At 40.9% G+C, this 14,433-nt stretch overlaps 1 protein-coding gene across 1 annotated transcript in view; it reads right to left on the bottom strand.

Annotated features, from left to right (window-relative positions):
• Mrtfa (myocardin related transcription factor A) overlaps window positions 1-11,903 on the bottom strand; it is a 181,294-nt gene extending 169,391 nt beyond the window's left edge. The window contains exon 1 of the mRNA XM_078052692.1: window positions 11,635-11,903. The gene's annotated coding sequence lies outside the window, so the exon portion shown is untranslated. The remainder of the gene's footprint in view (window positions 1-11,634) is intronic.
• Window positions 11,904-14,433: the final 2,530 nt, after the last annotated feature.

Raw genomic sequence — 14,433 nt, 5'->3', positions numbered from 1 at the left:
AAAGGTCCACTGACAACTAAAAACTTTTAAAAAATGTTTTAAAGTGGGGGGTTAGAAATTTGGCTCAGTGGTAAATTGTTCCCAGGTTAAATACCAAAACAAACAAATAAAAAACAGCTGGAGCTGGAGCTCAGTGGCAGAGTGCTTGCCTTGCACGTCTGAGGCACTGGGTTCAAACCTCAGCACCACATAAAAATAAACAAACAAAATAAAGGCATGTTGTCCATCTACAACTATCAAAACATATTTTTTAAAAAACAGCTTACAAAAAAGAAAATCAAATAATTACACAATTATTTAATTATGTAACTTAATTATGTAATTGTATAACTGTGGCTAGTGCTACAAAAGGAATGTTATGGTGGCTATGAACAATTAACATGGGGCCTGGGGCTGGGGCTTAGTGATAGAGCGCTCACATGGCAAACGTGAGGAACTGGGTTCGATCCTCAGCACCACATAAAAATAAAATAAAGGTATTGTGTCCACCTAACAACTAAAAAAAAATACATTAAAAAAATTAACACGGACTGAATGACTGTTATGTGCTAAATGTTTTACATGAAATTTTATTTAGCTCTCACAACTATCCTATTAGGAAACGGGAATTCATAAAGATTAATTCCCTTGCCCAAGATCACAGACAGTGAATGGTAGAGTTAGGATGAAAAATGGGTGCATTAAACTCCACAACCAATCACTACTTTCTAAATAGTAGAGAAATCTACTATGCTTTCTAAAAACAAAACAGGCACACACCTGTAATCCCAGCTACCCAGATGCTGAGGCAAGAGGATCACAAGTCTGAAGGCGGCATAAAATTAATAAAACCCTGTCTCAAAATTTAAAAAAAAAAAAAAAAATTAAGGGACTGGTGGTGGGGAGAGCATCCCTGGGTTCAATCCCTAGTAATGAAAAAAAAAAAATACCCAGAAAAAATAGATAGAGAGTATTAAGAAGGTTACAATTTGAGAGTCCCTGCTCTAGAAAGAGCTTTCTATAAGCTCACTTGATGAAGGTGAATTTTGGAGAGTATTCAAAAATCCCTTAACACTCTCCAAATAGAACAAAAGGTTACACTATAATTAACTCAGTTTTATTTAGGCACTCAACAGGTTATCAGTCGTGTTGAAAATAAAATGTCATGAATAGCTTGTTCAAATTGTACAAGTCATGCCCACTTTTCATATATATTAATTCTGCCAGATTCACCTTCAGAATCAGCTTTCAGGTAAAGGTTTAAAAAACAAGTCAATCATGCTACAGTTTCTGATTCAGGAAAATGATTAATCATCTGACTCAACAAATACAAAGATTCATAACAGGGCTGGGGATGTGGCTCAAGCGGTAGTGCACTTGCCTGGCATGCGTGCAGCCCAGGTTCGATCCTCAGCACCACATACAAATAAAGATGTTGTGTCCGCCGAAAACTAAAAAATAAATATATATTTAAAAAAAAAGATTCTTAAAAAAAAAGATTCATAACAGATATCACAAAAATGCAATTTTAAAAAAAATTATAGCTGTGGATGGACACATACCTTTATTTTATTTACTTATTTTATGTGGTGCTGGGATCAATCCCAGTGCCTCACACATGCTAGGCAAGCACTCTATCACTGAGCCACAACACCAGCCCCAGGGATTTATTTCATTTCAAAATTATTTTATTATGTTCTTGCCTTACTATTCCCATTTAGGACTTCCTCCCTCTGCCCACCAAAAAAAAAAAGAACTAGCAACAAAAGACAATGTGAAATAGAACACTAAATCTATAAAACAGTCAGGCATGGTGGCAAATACCTGTAATTCCATCTACTTGGGAGGATGAGGCAGGAGGATCACAAAAAGTTCAAGGCCAATTAGGCAATTTAACAAAACAAAATAAAATAAAAAGGGTTGGGGATGTGGCTCAATGGTACAGCACTTGCCTTATATGCACCAGGCCCTAGGTTCAATCTCCAGTACCTAAAAGAAAAACAAAGAAAGGAAAAAGAAAAAGAAAAATAGAACATCATTGACTTTCAATGCCATGACCCTAGGGTATGAACTTGAAATGCTAAAGAGTGAAAGGCTCCAAAATGGAAACTTTAACACAAGCTATTTCTTTTCAGAAAAACTGATTATCACCTATACCAAGGATAGGAAAGAAAATGGCCTTTTAATTTCCAAGTTCTCTTTCCCCATACCTCTACCATTTTTTTAATTTTTATTTTTTTTAAATTTTTGTGGGGATTGAATCCAGGGGCATTTTACCACTGAATTATACCGACCAACTCTTTTTTATTTTTCATACTGATAGGTCTTGCTAAATTGCCTAGGCTAGCCTCAAACTTGGGATTCTCCTGCCTCCAGAAGAGCTGGCATTATAGGCACACACCACCTGGCCCAGCCCACCTCTACCTCTTAAAGGAAATATAACAAACATATAACAAACTCAAAAAAAGTAATTCAGTGGGCTGGGGATATAGTTTGGTGATGGAGGGCATGCCTAGCATGTGCAAGGCCCTAAGTTTGATATCGGATACCACAAAATACAAAAATAAGTAATTATTAAATCCAAAGTTTCAACCATGATAACACCACACTTAACAACAAAAGGCAATATGATATATCCTAAAGTATCACGAGAAGACAACTTTCCAAGTTCCTATAAATCTTGGATTACTGGGCTGGGGATGTGGCTCAGTGATTGAGTATCCCTGAGATCAATCCCCAGTACTAGGGGCGAGGGAGGGGGAGACTTGTGGTACTGAAAATCTGTACAAATTAAACATAATTAAGAAAACTTGGATTTGCTTATATCATTTATATTACAATTAAAAATCTGACTAAAAATTGGGACATTATAGTATGTTCCTATTTGGAAAGTATTTATTGAGCAATTTAAGATGTGGTCATTCACTATTAAGTTTTCCATTTCAGGAACAGCAACAAAATACATTCAAGGAATATTACAAAGAATATTTCAAAAGTTATAACACCTTGATTATTACCACAAAGAATTCTCACCATGACTGACATTTTCATTCACTATGCAGAGACTCTGAAAAAGGCACAGACATTTACTAGAGGCAAAAGTTAAGCACCTTATACCTAATATTTCATTAATTCAGACAGATAAGACAGATTAAAAATCCTGTGATCTTTCTAAATTAGTTCCTCTCCAAGCTTTTCAGTCCTCATCTACACAATGTTGCTACCACATACTGTACAGAGCTGGCATGAGAATTAATGTAGCAGGCACAATTACTATCATTAAGAAGATGCCACTGTTACTTCCCTTTACTTTGTTCTATAATCCTTAAAACCACCTCAAGTTGTAAGAATTACCAATTCCATTTTGCAGATGAAGAATCTGAATCCCAAGTTTGAGTAGTGAGCTTATGGCTGCAAACTGGCAATAATCAGAACCTTGATCTACTCATGCTCTTAATCTTTCTTTTTTTTAATACTTTATTTTTTAGTTTTAAGTGAACACAATATCTTTATTTTACATTTATGAGGTGCTGAGACTCAAACTCAGTGCCTCATGCATGCTAGGAGAGCACTCTACCACTAAGCCACAATCCCAGCCCCTAGAATTTATTTTTCTTTTTTTTTTTTTTAAAGAGAGAGTGAGAGAGAGAGAGAGAGAGAGAGAGAGAGAGAGAGAGAGAGAGAGAGAGAGAGAGAATTTTTAATATTTATTTTTTAGTTCTCGGTGGACACAACATCTTTGTTGGTATGTGGTACTGAGGATCGAACCCGGGCCGCACGCATGCCAGACAAGCGCGCTACTGCCTGAGCCACATTCCCAGCCCAAATTTATTTTTCAATTACATTTTTTTGTGTGTGTGGTACTAGGGATTGAACACAGGGGTATTCTAGCACTGAGATACCATTGAGATACCTTTTTATTTTGAGACAGATTCTCACTAAATTGTTTAGAGCCTTACTAAACTCCCGAGGTTGGCCTTGAAATTATGATTCTCCTGCCTAAGCCTCCTTAGTAATCAGTATTACAGGTGGGTACCCTACCCTCAACTTGAAATATAAATATTTACATTGCAGCAAAGATTTTTCAAAGGAACCAAGTCACCCATAATCCACTAATAATTTCAGAGGACAAATCCTATAAATAGCCCACCTATCTTCAAATTCACTAACAATTCAGACTACACTCCAAAATTTCAAAATGGACTATCCAAATTACTCATTATCGGCTCTCATTTACACCCGGAATGATATCTTACTGCACATTATTAAGAGTGATTGGGGGGCTGGGGATATGGCTCAAGCGGTAGCGTGCTCGCCTGGCATGTGTGAGGCCCAGGTTCGATCCTCAGCACCACATACAAAGATGTTGTGTCTGCCAAAAGCTAAAAAATAAATATTAAAAAATTCTCTCTCTCTTTTTAAAAAGAAAAAAAAAGAGTGATTGTGGGGCTGGGGTTGTAGCTCAGTGGTAGAGTGCTTGCATAGCATGTGTGAGACATTGGGTTCAATCCTCAGCACCACATAAAAATAAATAAAGATATGGTGTTCATCTACAACTAAAAAAAATTTAAAAAAAAAAAAAAGAGTGAGTGGGAAGCCAATGGACCAGACATATCACAAAAGTAAAAACATGGTATCTGAAGAAACAAAAAAGGAATTTTTTATAACACTCCTCTAAGTATTCTACAGATCTTTCCACTACCACCATTTGAGCCAGACTGAAACATCTGGTGAGGATATGACGGAGTGAGTCCCTAGATTACCATGGAACCTCAAACCATTTCATTCCTAGGGCTTCTATCCAACAATGAGAGCTCTACTTCAGTGAATGAACTGCAGAACTGAAAGCAACTTAAGCAATTAAACCCACTCAAGACACCCTTGGCAGATCAACCAATCTGCTTTAACAGCCATGGGACACCAAGCTCAATTATGTTCTTTCTTTAGATGTGATATATCATTAATATTTTTAAGAATCTCTTCAGTTTTTAAGTAAATGGAATCCATGTGTTTCTGTTGTACAAAATCAGAGATTTGAAACTTTACAGGTATAGAAAGTTCAATCCATTTCTATTTCAAAGGCCATTTCAAATCTTTCATCCTCAAGTAACCTGAAGAGGACTAATGCCTCTAAACAGTTTATTCAAACTGACAGGGTTTCGTGCAATCTGCCTTTTCCATTCTTGTACTCCTATAGTCCAGATTTAGAAGTTTCTCATAATTTAACTTTCTGTATCTTTTAAATTCCCTCCAGGAGATTTACTTTCCCTTATTTCAGTCACACAGATTCTCATTCTAGGTATTTTTACTTTGGGTTCTAATTCCACCTTTAAGATCTTTTGAAGCACTAGCATCTTAGTGATTAAATCTGGCTAGACCCATTCTACCCACAGAGGACCCAATAACTCAAAGAGCGACAGAAGGTAAGAGGTAACCTTACAAAGCAACTGTGAAACTCCTTGAATCTTGGCTTCTGTGGAGTTGAGCTAAATAAAGCCACGGGTTCACTCTACTTTACGAAATCAAAATTATCTAGAATAGATGCTTAAACTGGAAAAACACGCTGAAGCAGCAGTGGTTGACATTTAAATACCTCTTTTTGAATACTTGTTATCATTCTACATGCATTAATCTCCCCATTACCCCATGATCAGTTCTATGCTACTACCAAAAACCAATAACCATGGATCATGATAATAATCTTAATGATGGGCATGTAAAGCTGTTCCAAGGACCTTGTATATTTTTAATTTATTTAACCCTCATCACAGCAATATAAAATAGGCACCATTATTTTTCCCATTTTACAGCTAGTGAATCACAGAGAAGACAATAGCAAGACTATACCAGTCACATAGCCCAAGGTCACATACAGCCAAAAAGAGGAGCCAAGATCCCAATTCCAGTCTGAGTCCAGTATTTATAACTATTTGTCTATCACTCTGATAATGTATCATTTTCTTTAATATCAGAAAAAAATGATTCCACTTTCAACTTACACAAAGAGATCAAGTTTTTGTCCTTAGTATCAATGTTAGCCTAGATTATTTAAAATACTTCATGTGAGTTGTCATGCACAGGGCCCTGGGTTCCAATCTCAGCACCACAAAAAATAACAATATGAGCTGGGATTGTGGCTCAGTGGCAGAGAGCCCGCCTCGCATGTATGAAGCACTGGGTTTAATCTCCAGCACTACATAAAAATAGGTATTTATTGTTGTCTTAAACATTAACTTTTGAGATAATATGACTATAACACAGCAATAGTATATAGTCATTCCCTAAAACTATAAACCCCTTGAGAGCAGAGACTACTTCCTTGATTTTCAAAACTCCATTGAGAGTTGAATTTCTGTGGTAGCATACATGCCTAACATATACCAGGTCTCAGGTTCAATTCCATCATCGAAAGGAAAACAAAAACAAAAACAAAAAAACCCTCCTTAGGCCTTTGACATAAATACTGCCCATATTTGCTAAATTGCATCTGTGGGCCATTCCCCTTCCTCAAGGTCTCATTTCTTCCAACATATGTCATTTATAAACTACTCCCCATGCCTACATAAGTATACCACATCATCTACCATTCATCAATGTCCTCCTTTTTCAATGACCTTCTGAAATACAACCTTCTGACCAAAGTCTTTTCTCAGCAAGAGATGGAAATGTCACTTAGGTCAATCCAAGCATATATTTCTCAAATATATAGATGTGTGTGTGCGTGTGTGTACGCGCGCACGCGCGCGTTTGGGGAAGAGGTACCAGGGATTGAACCGAGGGGCACTTAACCACTGAACACATCTCCATCCCTATTTATTTATTTATTTATTTATTTATGTTGAAATAGAGTCTCACTAAGTTACTGAGGCTGGCCTCAAACTTGCCTTCTGTCTAACTCGGTCTCCCAAATTGCTGGGATTATAGGTTTGCACCACTCCACCCAGTTCATGATTATTTTATATTCAACAAATATTTATTGAAGACCTACTATATCCCAAAATGAGCCCGGGAGTTTCAGATAGTCTGAGCAACATTCTTCTCTTTTTTAAATTTTATTGGAGAGAGGGTCTTGCTATGTGGCCAAGATTGGGCTTAAAATCAAAGATTCTGCTGCCTCAGACTCCCTCAGAGTAGCTGGTTATAGGCATGTGCTATGACATCCAATATAGACCAAGCAATATATTGAGGCCCAATTACTTAACAAAAGAAAGAAATATCCTTGCTCTTGGGAAACTTACAGTCTAGTTTTCTGTTTTTTAGTTTGTGTGCTTTTTTTTTTTTTAAGAGAGAGAGAGAGAGAGAATTTTAATATTTATTTTTTTAGTTATCGGCGGACACAACATCTTTGTTGGTATGTGCTGCTGAGGATCAAACCCGGGTCGCACACATGCCAGATGAGCACGCTACCGCTTGAGCCACATCCCCAGCCCAATGTGCTTTTATTTTTAATATTTATTTTTTAGGTGTAGATGGACACAACACAATGCCTTTATTTTTATGTGGTGCTAAGGATCGAACCCAGGTCCCGCCCGTGCTAGGGGAGCGCTTTACTGCTGAGCCACAATCCCAGCCCCTGTATGCTTTTTTTTTTAAGACAATGTTTCACTAAGTTGCTGAAGTTGGCTTTGAACTTGTGATCCCCTGCCTCAGCCTCCTGAGTCACTGGCATTATAGGCATGTGCCACTGCGCCTGGCTTAATACAAGTTCTTCCTAAAGTATTCTAAATGTAATAACAATTGTTGTTAATACAATTTCAAAATTCTAATTTCCCCATTATAAATTAGCCACATCTATTAAAAAAAAATTTTTGGTGCACATAAACATAAGCTGCAGTTGCAAGAAAAAAGTGTCTATTTAACAAATTGTAAAGTACCCAGTTTAGAATCTGTATGTATCAATATCCTCTACTTTAAATAAATGTGCCCATAGGTCACACTTTTTCGGAAATAATAGACAATTTTTATTATATATGCCTTAGTGCTTCTAAATCAAATATAAAACATTTATTTTGCAAAAAGTACTATTTAATAGATGTAGTAAAATAATATTAAAACGTGGGTAGAACTTTCTAGCCTCTTTTCTATTTATTTCCACAATGCACTGTTAAAAGGAACAGGGCCAGGCACAGGAGGCTGTTAGGCAGGAGGATTGCAAGTTCAAGGCCAGCTTGGGCAACCTATCTAGACCCTATCTCATTATGAATTTTTTAAAAAGGCTAGGGATGTAGCTCAGTGATAGAGTGCTTGCCTAACTTGCGTGAGGCCCTACACTTTTAGGTCAGAGATTAAAATCCTGGTTGTCACTGTGTAATGCTGGTTGAATTATTTAACCACTCCAAGTCTATTTCCCTATCCTAAAATAGAGGTAAATTGACCTTATGGGATTTTTGTTTTGATTAAAAATACATTAAAAGCTTGGCCTACTAATTGTTACAGTGGGCATCAAAAAATGTTGTTTTCTTTCCCCTTCCCCCAGGATTATAATTGCTATCAGATTTGTCGAGAACCTTTCCAAGCTGAGTGATTTATACTTGGAATGATCTTCATCTCCTTCATCTGAGTTAAGACTCAACTCAGGCCCCATCTTCTATGAAGCCTTCCCATAAGTCCAAAGGAAAAATTCTCTCGAGTCTCTCCTACAATTTTGCATTTGCACCTACATTTCATTTCAGTTTATTACAATCATCTGTCACATTCTACTAAACTGTGAGCCCTTGTGATCAGGGTTCATGTCTCACCTATCTTGATAATACCAGCTTAGAAAAACACCTGACACATTACAGGCCTTCAACAAAATTTGCAGAATGAATAAATGAAGTCATTACTTAAGAAGTTCCCATAATTACTCCTGGATGACCCAAACTTTATGGTTTTGCCCTTTATGGACTAAGATGCTCTTTTATACTGTTTTAATCTCTCCTACATAGCATTTAGCAGAGAACTAAGGATATGGAAAGTCTGCAATAAATACTTTTGGATAATGGGATGCATATTACATTTCCATCTCTCGTGATTTAACTATATTAAATATACCCTAGTGCTGGGGATGTGGCTCAAGCTGTAGCGCGCTCACCTGGCCTGCATGCGGCCCGGATTCGATCCTCAGCACCACATACAAAGAAAACTAAAAAATAAGTATTAAAAAATTCTCTCTCAAAAAAAAAAAAATATATATATATACACATATATACATACATACATACACACTAAGCTGGGCACAGTGACTCATGCCTGTAATATCAGAAACTCAGGAGGCTGAGATAGGAGGATCCCAAATTTGAGGTTAGCCTTAGCAACTTATCAAGGCCCTTAGCAAATTATCAAGGCCCTCAGCAACTTAGCAAAACCATGTCTCAAACTTTAAAAAATAAAACAGACTGAGGATGTAGCTCAGTGGTAGAGCACCCCTGAGTTCAATCCCCTGTACCAAATAAAAAAAAAAAAGAAAAAAAAGTATCCAATGGATGTGACTTTGGGAAGCCCTTTTAAACAGGGGCACCTTACTGGAGAATGATATTGGCAAAATTATACTGTTATATTTTGTGTACATGAGCATATGTAACAACAAATCCAACCATTATTATATAACTATGATGCACCAATAAAAAATGAATTTAAAAAAATAAGCATGGACTCTTCTTTAATTGTATTGACAAAGAACTAAAGCAAACACTAGAGCTAGACTCCAGACACTTTTTCATTGTTATGTTTTGTTATTGTTACTGTTGTTGTTGTTATTTGATTTGCTTTGGGTGGAAGAGGATTACTGGGAATTGAACGCAAGGGAGTTTTACCACTGAACTATATTCCCGGTCCTTTATAGTTTTAACTTTTAGACAGGGTCTAGCTAAGCAGTTTAAGGCCTCACTAAATTGCTGAAATTGGACCTGAAGTTGAGCTCCTCCTGCCTCAGCTGGGATTATAGGCATGTACTATCACACCACCTCATTCAGCTCCTTGCTTGTTTTTTTTATTAAATCAGTAAAGGTTTGCTTCTTTCTAATTATTTCATTAAGAAACTAAGTATTCCTCATAATTCCAGAGAATAAGGAGACTGAGGCAGGAGGATCCTGAGTTCAAAGACAATCTCAGCAATTTAGCAAGGCCTGAAGTAACTTAGCAAGACCTGTCTCTAAATAAAAAGGGACTGGGGAATGTTGCTCAGTGGTTAAGCACCCCTGGGTTCAACACTTAGTACAAAAAAAAAAAAGGAAAGAAATAAACTAAGTAAAGTCCTTTGATTTACTATGAAAATAATGCAAATAACATTAGGCAAAATTAATAACTTTCAAATATGATATGTCAAGAGCTTTGTAATGTTGTGAACAACCAATAAAAAAAATAAAAAATTAAAAAAAAAATTAATAACTTTCAGCCAAAGGTTTCCCACCCTGCAGTCATGAGGCTGTGGGCCAGCTGGCTATACCACCTCACCCCTGGGACACAGCTGCTTTTCAACAGTGAAACTGCTTAAGTGAAAGCAGGATTGAGGAGGGGTTCTAAAATAAAACACTTAAGTTGAACTTCTGACTGAATACAAAGCTTTGGCTTCATGTAGAAAAGAGATTGAAAGACTTCAAAAACTGGCAACTTAGGGACATTCCAGACATCTTATGGGTTTAAAAACACATGAAGCATAGGTGTAATTTCATTATTATACTTAAGTGACGTATTTCACATTCCTGTATACACACACTTTATACCAAGTATACTCTAGCAAGCTGTAAACTGTCCACCAAACTGCCCTTTAGTTATATGTCATAAGCAGGGACAAAACGAGAGAAATCCCAAGGCGGCCAGGTTGGGCTACTGCTTAAACACACCCTGGGCCTATCAGTTTTTCGCAACATCACAACGGCAAGCATTTCTTGGAACCTTACTATGTGTCAAGCACAATGTCGAACATATTATGTGAATTCTTTCATTTAATACTTAGAACAACCTTATGTATCAGGTACTACTATTATCCCCATATCTCAGATGAGAAAAACTGAGACTCAAAATTACACGAGTAGCAAGCAGCAGATCTGGAAGTCTCAACTAAAGCTCCAGCCCTAGCCACGATACAGAGTACCAGCGCTTTCTCATGGTAAGGGGTAGCAGGGCAGACAAGAGATGATCCAAGTGTCCTAACAGACAAACGTTCTAGAAACAAAACATTTTCCTCACGCCCATAAAATTTCAAATCTGCACTGAGCTCTGTAGACCTGCCGGTAAATCTGACAGTATTCAGGTTTCAAGTCCAGGTGAGTCTCCGTGCCCGGGAAGCCTGAGGATTGCATGGGGATCCTGAGGATTTGCACAAGATCCGGAAGAAAGCGCCCAACACCCAGCCGCTGCAGTTAAAACACACCCTGGGCGCAGTAAGGGCGGGAACCTCCGCGCCTCCCCACCCAGCGGAGCGGAGCTGAGCCAGACCGTGCACAGGTGTACAGCAGCACCCGACAGCCCGGGCCGGGTGACCCCGCCTCGGCGACCCGGGCCCCGAGGGAAGGGGAAGGGCGGGGAGACTGGAAGGCGGGGTGGGGGCGGGGGCCCGGGCGGCTGGACCCGCAGGGCCCGGTCCCCCCAGGGCGCGCGCGACCCGGTCTGCGGGAGAAAGGATGCGCGGGGTGGGGCCGCGGTGGGGGAGGGGCCCCCGGCCCGGACACTCACCGCCGCGTCTCCTCCCGACCCGGGAACGGCGGCTCGCCCCGCTCCGGCGCCAGCCGCTCGCCTTTCTTCCCGAGGCTCAACGTCCAGTCAGGATATGTGGAGTTGAAAGAAGTCTGCGCGAGCACAGGGCGCGTGGCGAGTGGAACCGAGGGGGTGGGAAGGGTGGGAGAGTCGCTCCCGCCGCCGCCGCCTGAGCCACCACAGACACGGCCGCCGCCGCCGCCGCCTGAGCCACCACAGACACGGCCGCTCTCAGCCACGGAAGCTGCGGGCCCTCCCACCACACCCGCCTCTCGCCCCGCCCTCTGGAGGAGTGACAACGGCACTGGCCAATCAGAGGACTTGTAGAGGCCGGGCTTGGCCGACTTGGGGGGCCTTCGGAGAAGGAAGGGAAACGACGAAGGCGGGGACAGCAGCGCAACTTCCTGTGACTGACGGCTTGGCGCCGCCAATGGGCACTGGGGAGATGACCTCATCGCAGAGGGAAGTCTGGAACTGGTGGAGCCACGGCGAGGAGGTGGGAGGAGGGAGACCACGAGCTGGAGGCGGGGCGCTCGCCCTTAAAGAGGCCGCCGTCCATTGGTCACCCTGTCAAGGAAAGGGCGGCAGACCCGGCTGGAGCTGCCTAGGAGTCGGTGCCCAGCCGAGCTCTTACTGCAGTAATCCTCCAAACCCCATACAGATCCTTTTCCGAGCTGGAGTCCTAAATCGATTATTTCACTTTCACTCTCTCCAGACGGGGGGGCCCTGCATTCCCGTTACGCCCCCACCACACCGAGGCCCGCCGCCTAGTTTCTGATTCCGTTTCCCCAACGGTAAGGGGAAGACATTGACATCTACCTACTCTTCCCTACCTGCCTAGAATGTTGAGATCATCAATAGCGAAAGTGCCTTTGGCTTTGGGAAGGAAAAAGACTGGCTGCACCCCAGAGCTCATACCAGGAGACTCCAGGAAGAGAGTCAGCAAAGGGAAGACCGCACTCCTGGCCACTCCTGCAACTCTAAATTTCTAAAATGCTGTAGTATAGCAAAGAGGTGATGGTGGGGGACACAGAGACCACATCCTTAGAAAGTCCTGGGACAAAACTTCAACAAGGATAAAGAATATAGGCTAAAGGAGAGAGAAACAAGCAGGGCCCACTGTGGTTAAGAGCTACCGCGGAGGCAGGCCCCTTTCCAGGCACACCGGCCCCACACCGGCAGCAATAGGAAGAAGCTCTGAAAAGGAGAAATAATTACACCTCGGTGGACCAGAAGAGAGAGGGAAGCGCTTCCCCGAAAGTTTTCTGGAGATTGGGTCACCAAAGTAGGTTGAAGAACAAGGGAGAAGGCTAATTTTCTAGGTCTATGAAGGATCCATGTCAAGGCAGAGGGACAAGGGGAAATGCCCGCAGCATGGTGGCACAGGCCTGTAATCCCAGCAGCTCCGGAGGCTGAAACAGGAGAATCATGAGTTCATAGCCAGCCTCAGCAACAGCGAGGTACTAAGCCACTCAGTGAGACTCTGTGTCTAAATAAAATACAAAATAGGGCTGGGGGTGTGGGTCAATGGTCAAGTGCCCCTGAGCAGTGCCCCTGAGTTCAATCCCCAGTACCAGAAAGAAAGAAAGGGGCAACTCTTGTTACATTGCAAAATAAATTATTTTATTGACAGCCCCTTCCCCACCCCCAAAGTTCTCCCAGGACTGCCCACTGATGTAAGTGGGTTGGGGAAAGAGCGCTGCTCTATCCAACAACTGCAGAAATCAAAGTGGCTTGGGTTTTCCCAATTACTCATAGATAAGGCAGCTTCAAGTGCAGTACCACCTGTAGATCACTGAATCTTGGAGGTAGGTGTGATTGTGTTTCCCCTTAGTTACACACCTTCCCCCAAAGCAAATATCCTTCCACAAAAGCCCTGATAAAATGATTTCTTCAGCAAATATATTTCTAAGACGCTGAGAGAATAAAATGGATGACAGGAAGTCAGTCACTCTCCTGGGCTCTTACATCAAACTGGTGGAAGTTCAGGCACATACTTGGGTGACTCCAAAACCTAATTGTGTATATCCCTAATCTCATGACTAACAAGGGATGCAGAAGTGAGCCTCAGAGGAGAAAGTACTGCTGGTTGGAATTTTTGGGGTAGGGCAGATTTCCCCCAGACAAGAGATGGGGCATTCCAAATGTCATCCACTCAGACACAGTTCTCCTGAAAAAGTCAAGGTAAGAAGGAAGCACAAGTGTACTTTATTAGTCATGGAAAGAGAGATATGCGTATTCACAGCAGAAACTGCAGGCAAGCTTCCCAGACATTGCAAGCTTACCACCTTCAAAGTAGGCCTTTTTTTTTTTTTTTTTTGGACAACTTAAATTGTGTGTGTGTGTGTGTGTGTGAAGTTTTTATTTCTTATGGACATCCTCCCTCTAATCTCTTACCCTAGACTCTAATTATGGTAGTCAGCTGTTCTGTTCATCACTGAGATCAAAATAAATGCCTGGTCAGAACAACTTAGAAGATGAAAAGTTTGTTTTGGGTTCATGGTTTCAGAGGTTCAGTCCATGCTCAGCCAACTCCACTTCTCTGGGCCCAAGATGAGGCAGAACATCATGGCAGAAGGATGTGGTGGAGGAAAGCTGCTCAACTTAGACACCAGGCACCAGCGACAAAATATAAGCCCCAAAGGCATGACCCCAATGAACTACTGCCTCCAGCCACACCCTATCAGCCTATGGAGTTGTCACCCAGTACAGGAGTCTTTTCAAGTTATTATTTGATTAGGTTACAATTCTCATAATCTGATAACGAACTTCTGGGGG

The sequence above is a fragment of the Ictidomys tridecemlineatus genome, chromosome 6 (assembly GCF_052094955.1).
Source record: "Ictidomys tridecemlineatus isolate mIctTri1 chromosome 6, mIctTri1.hap1, whole genome shotgun sequence".
NCBI classification, from domain to species: domain Eukaryota; kingdom Metazoa; phylum Chordata; class Mammalia; order Rodentia; family Sciuridae; genus Ictidomys; species Ictidomys tridecemlineatus.
This window is presented reverse-complemented; position numbering and strand designations above follow the sequence as displayed.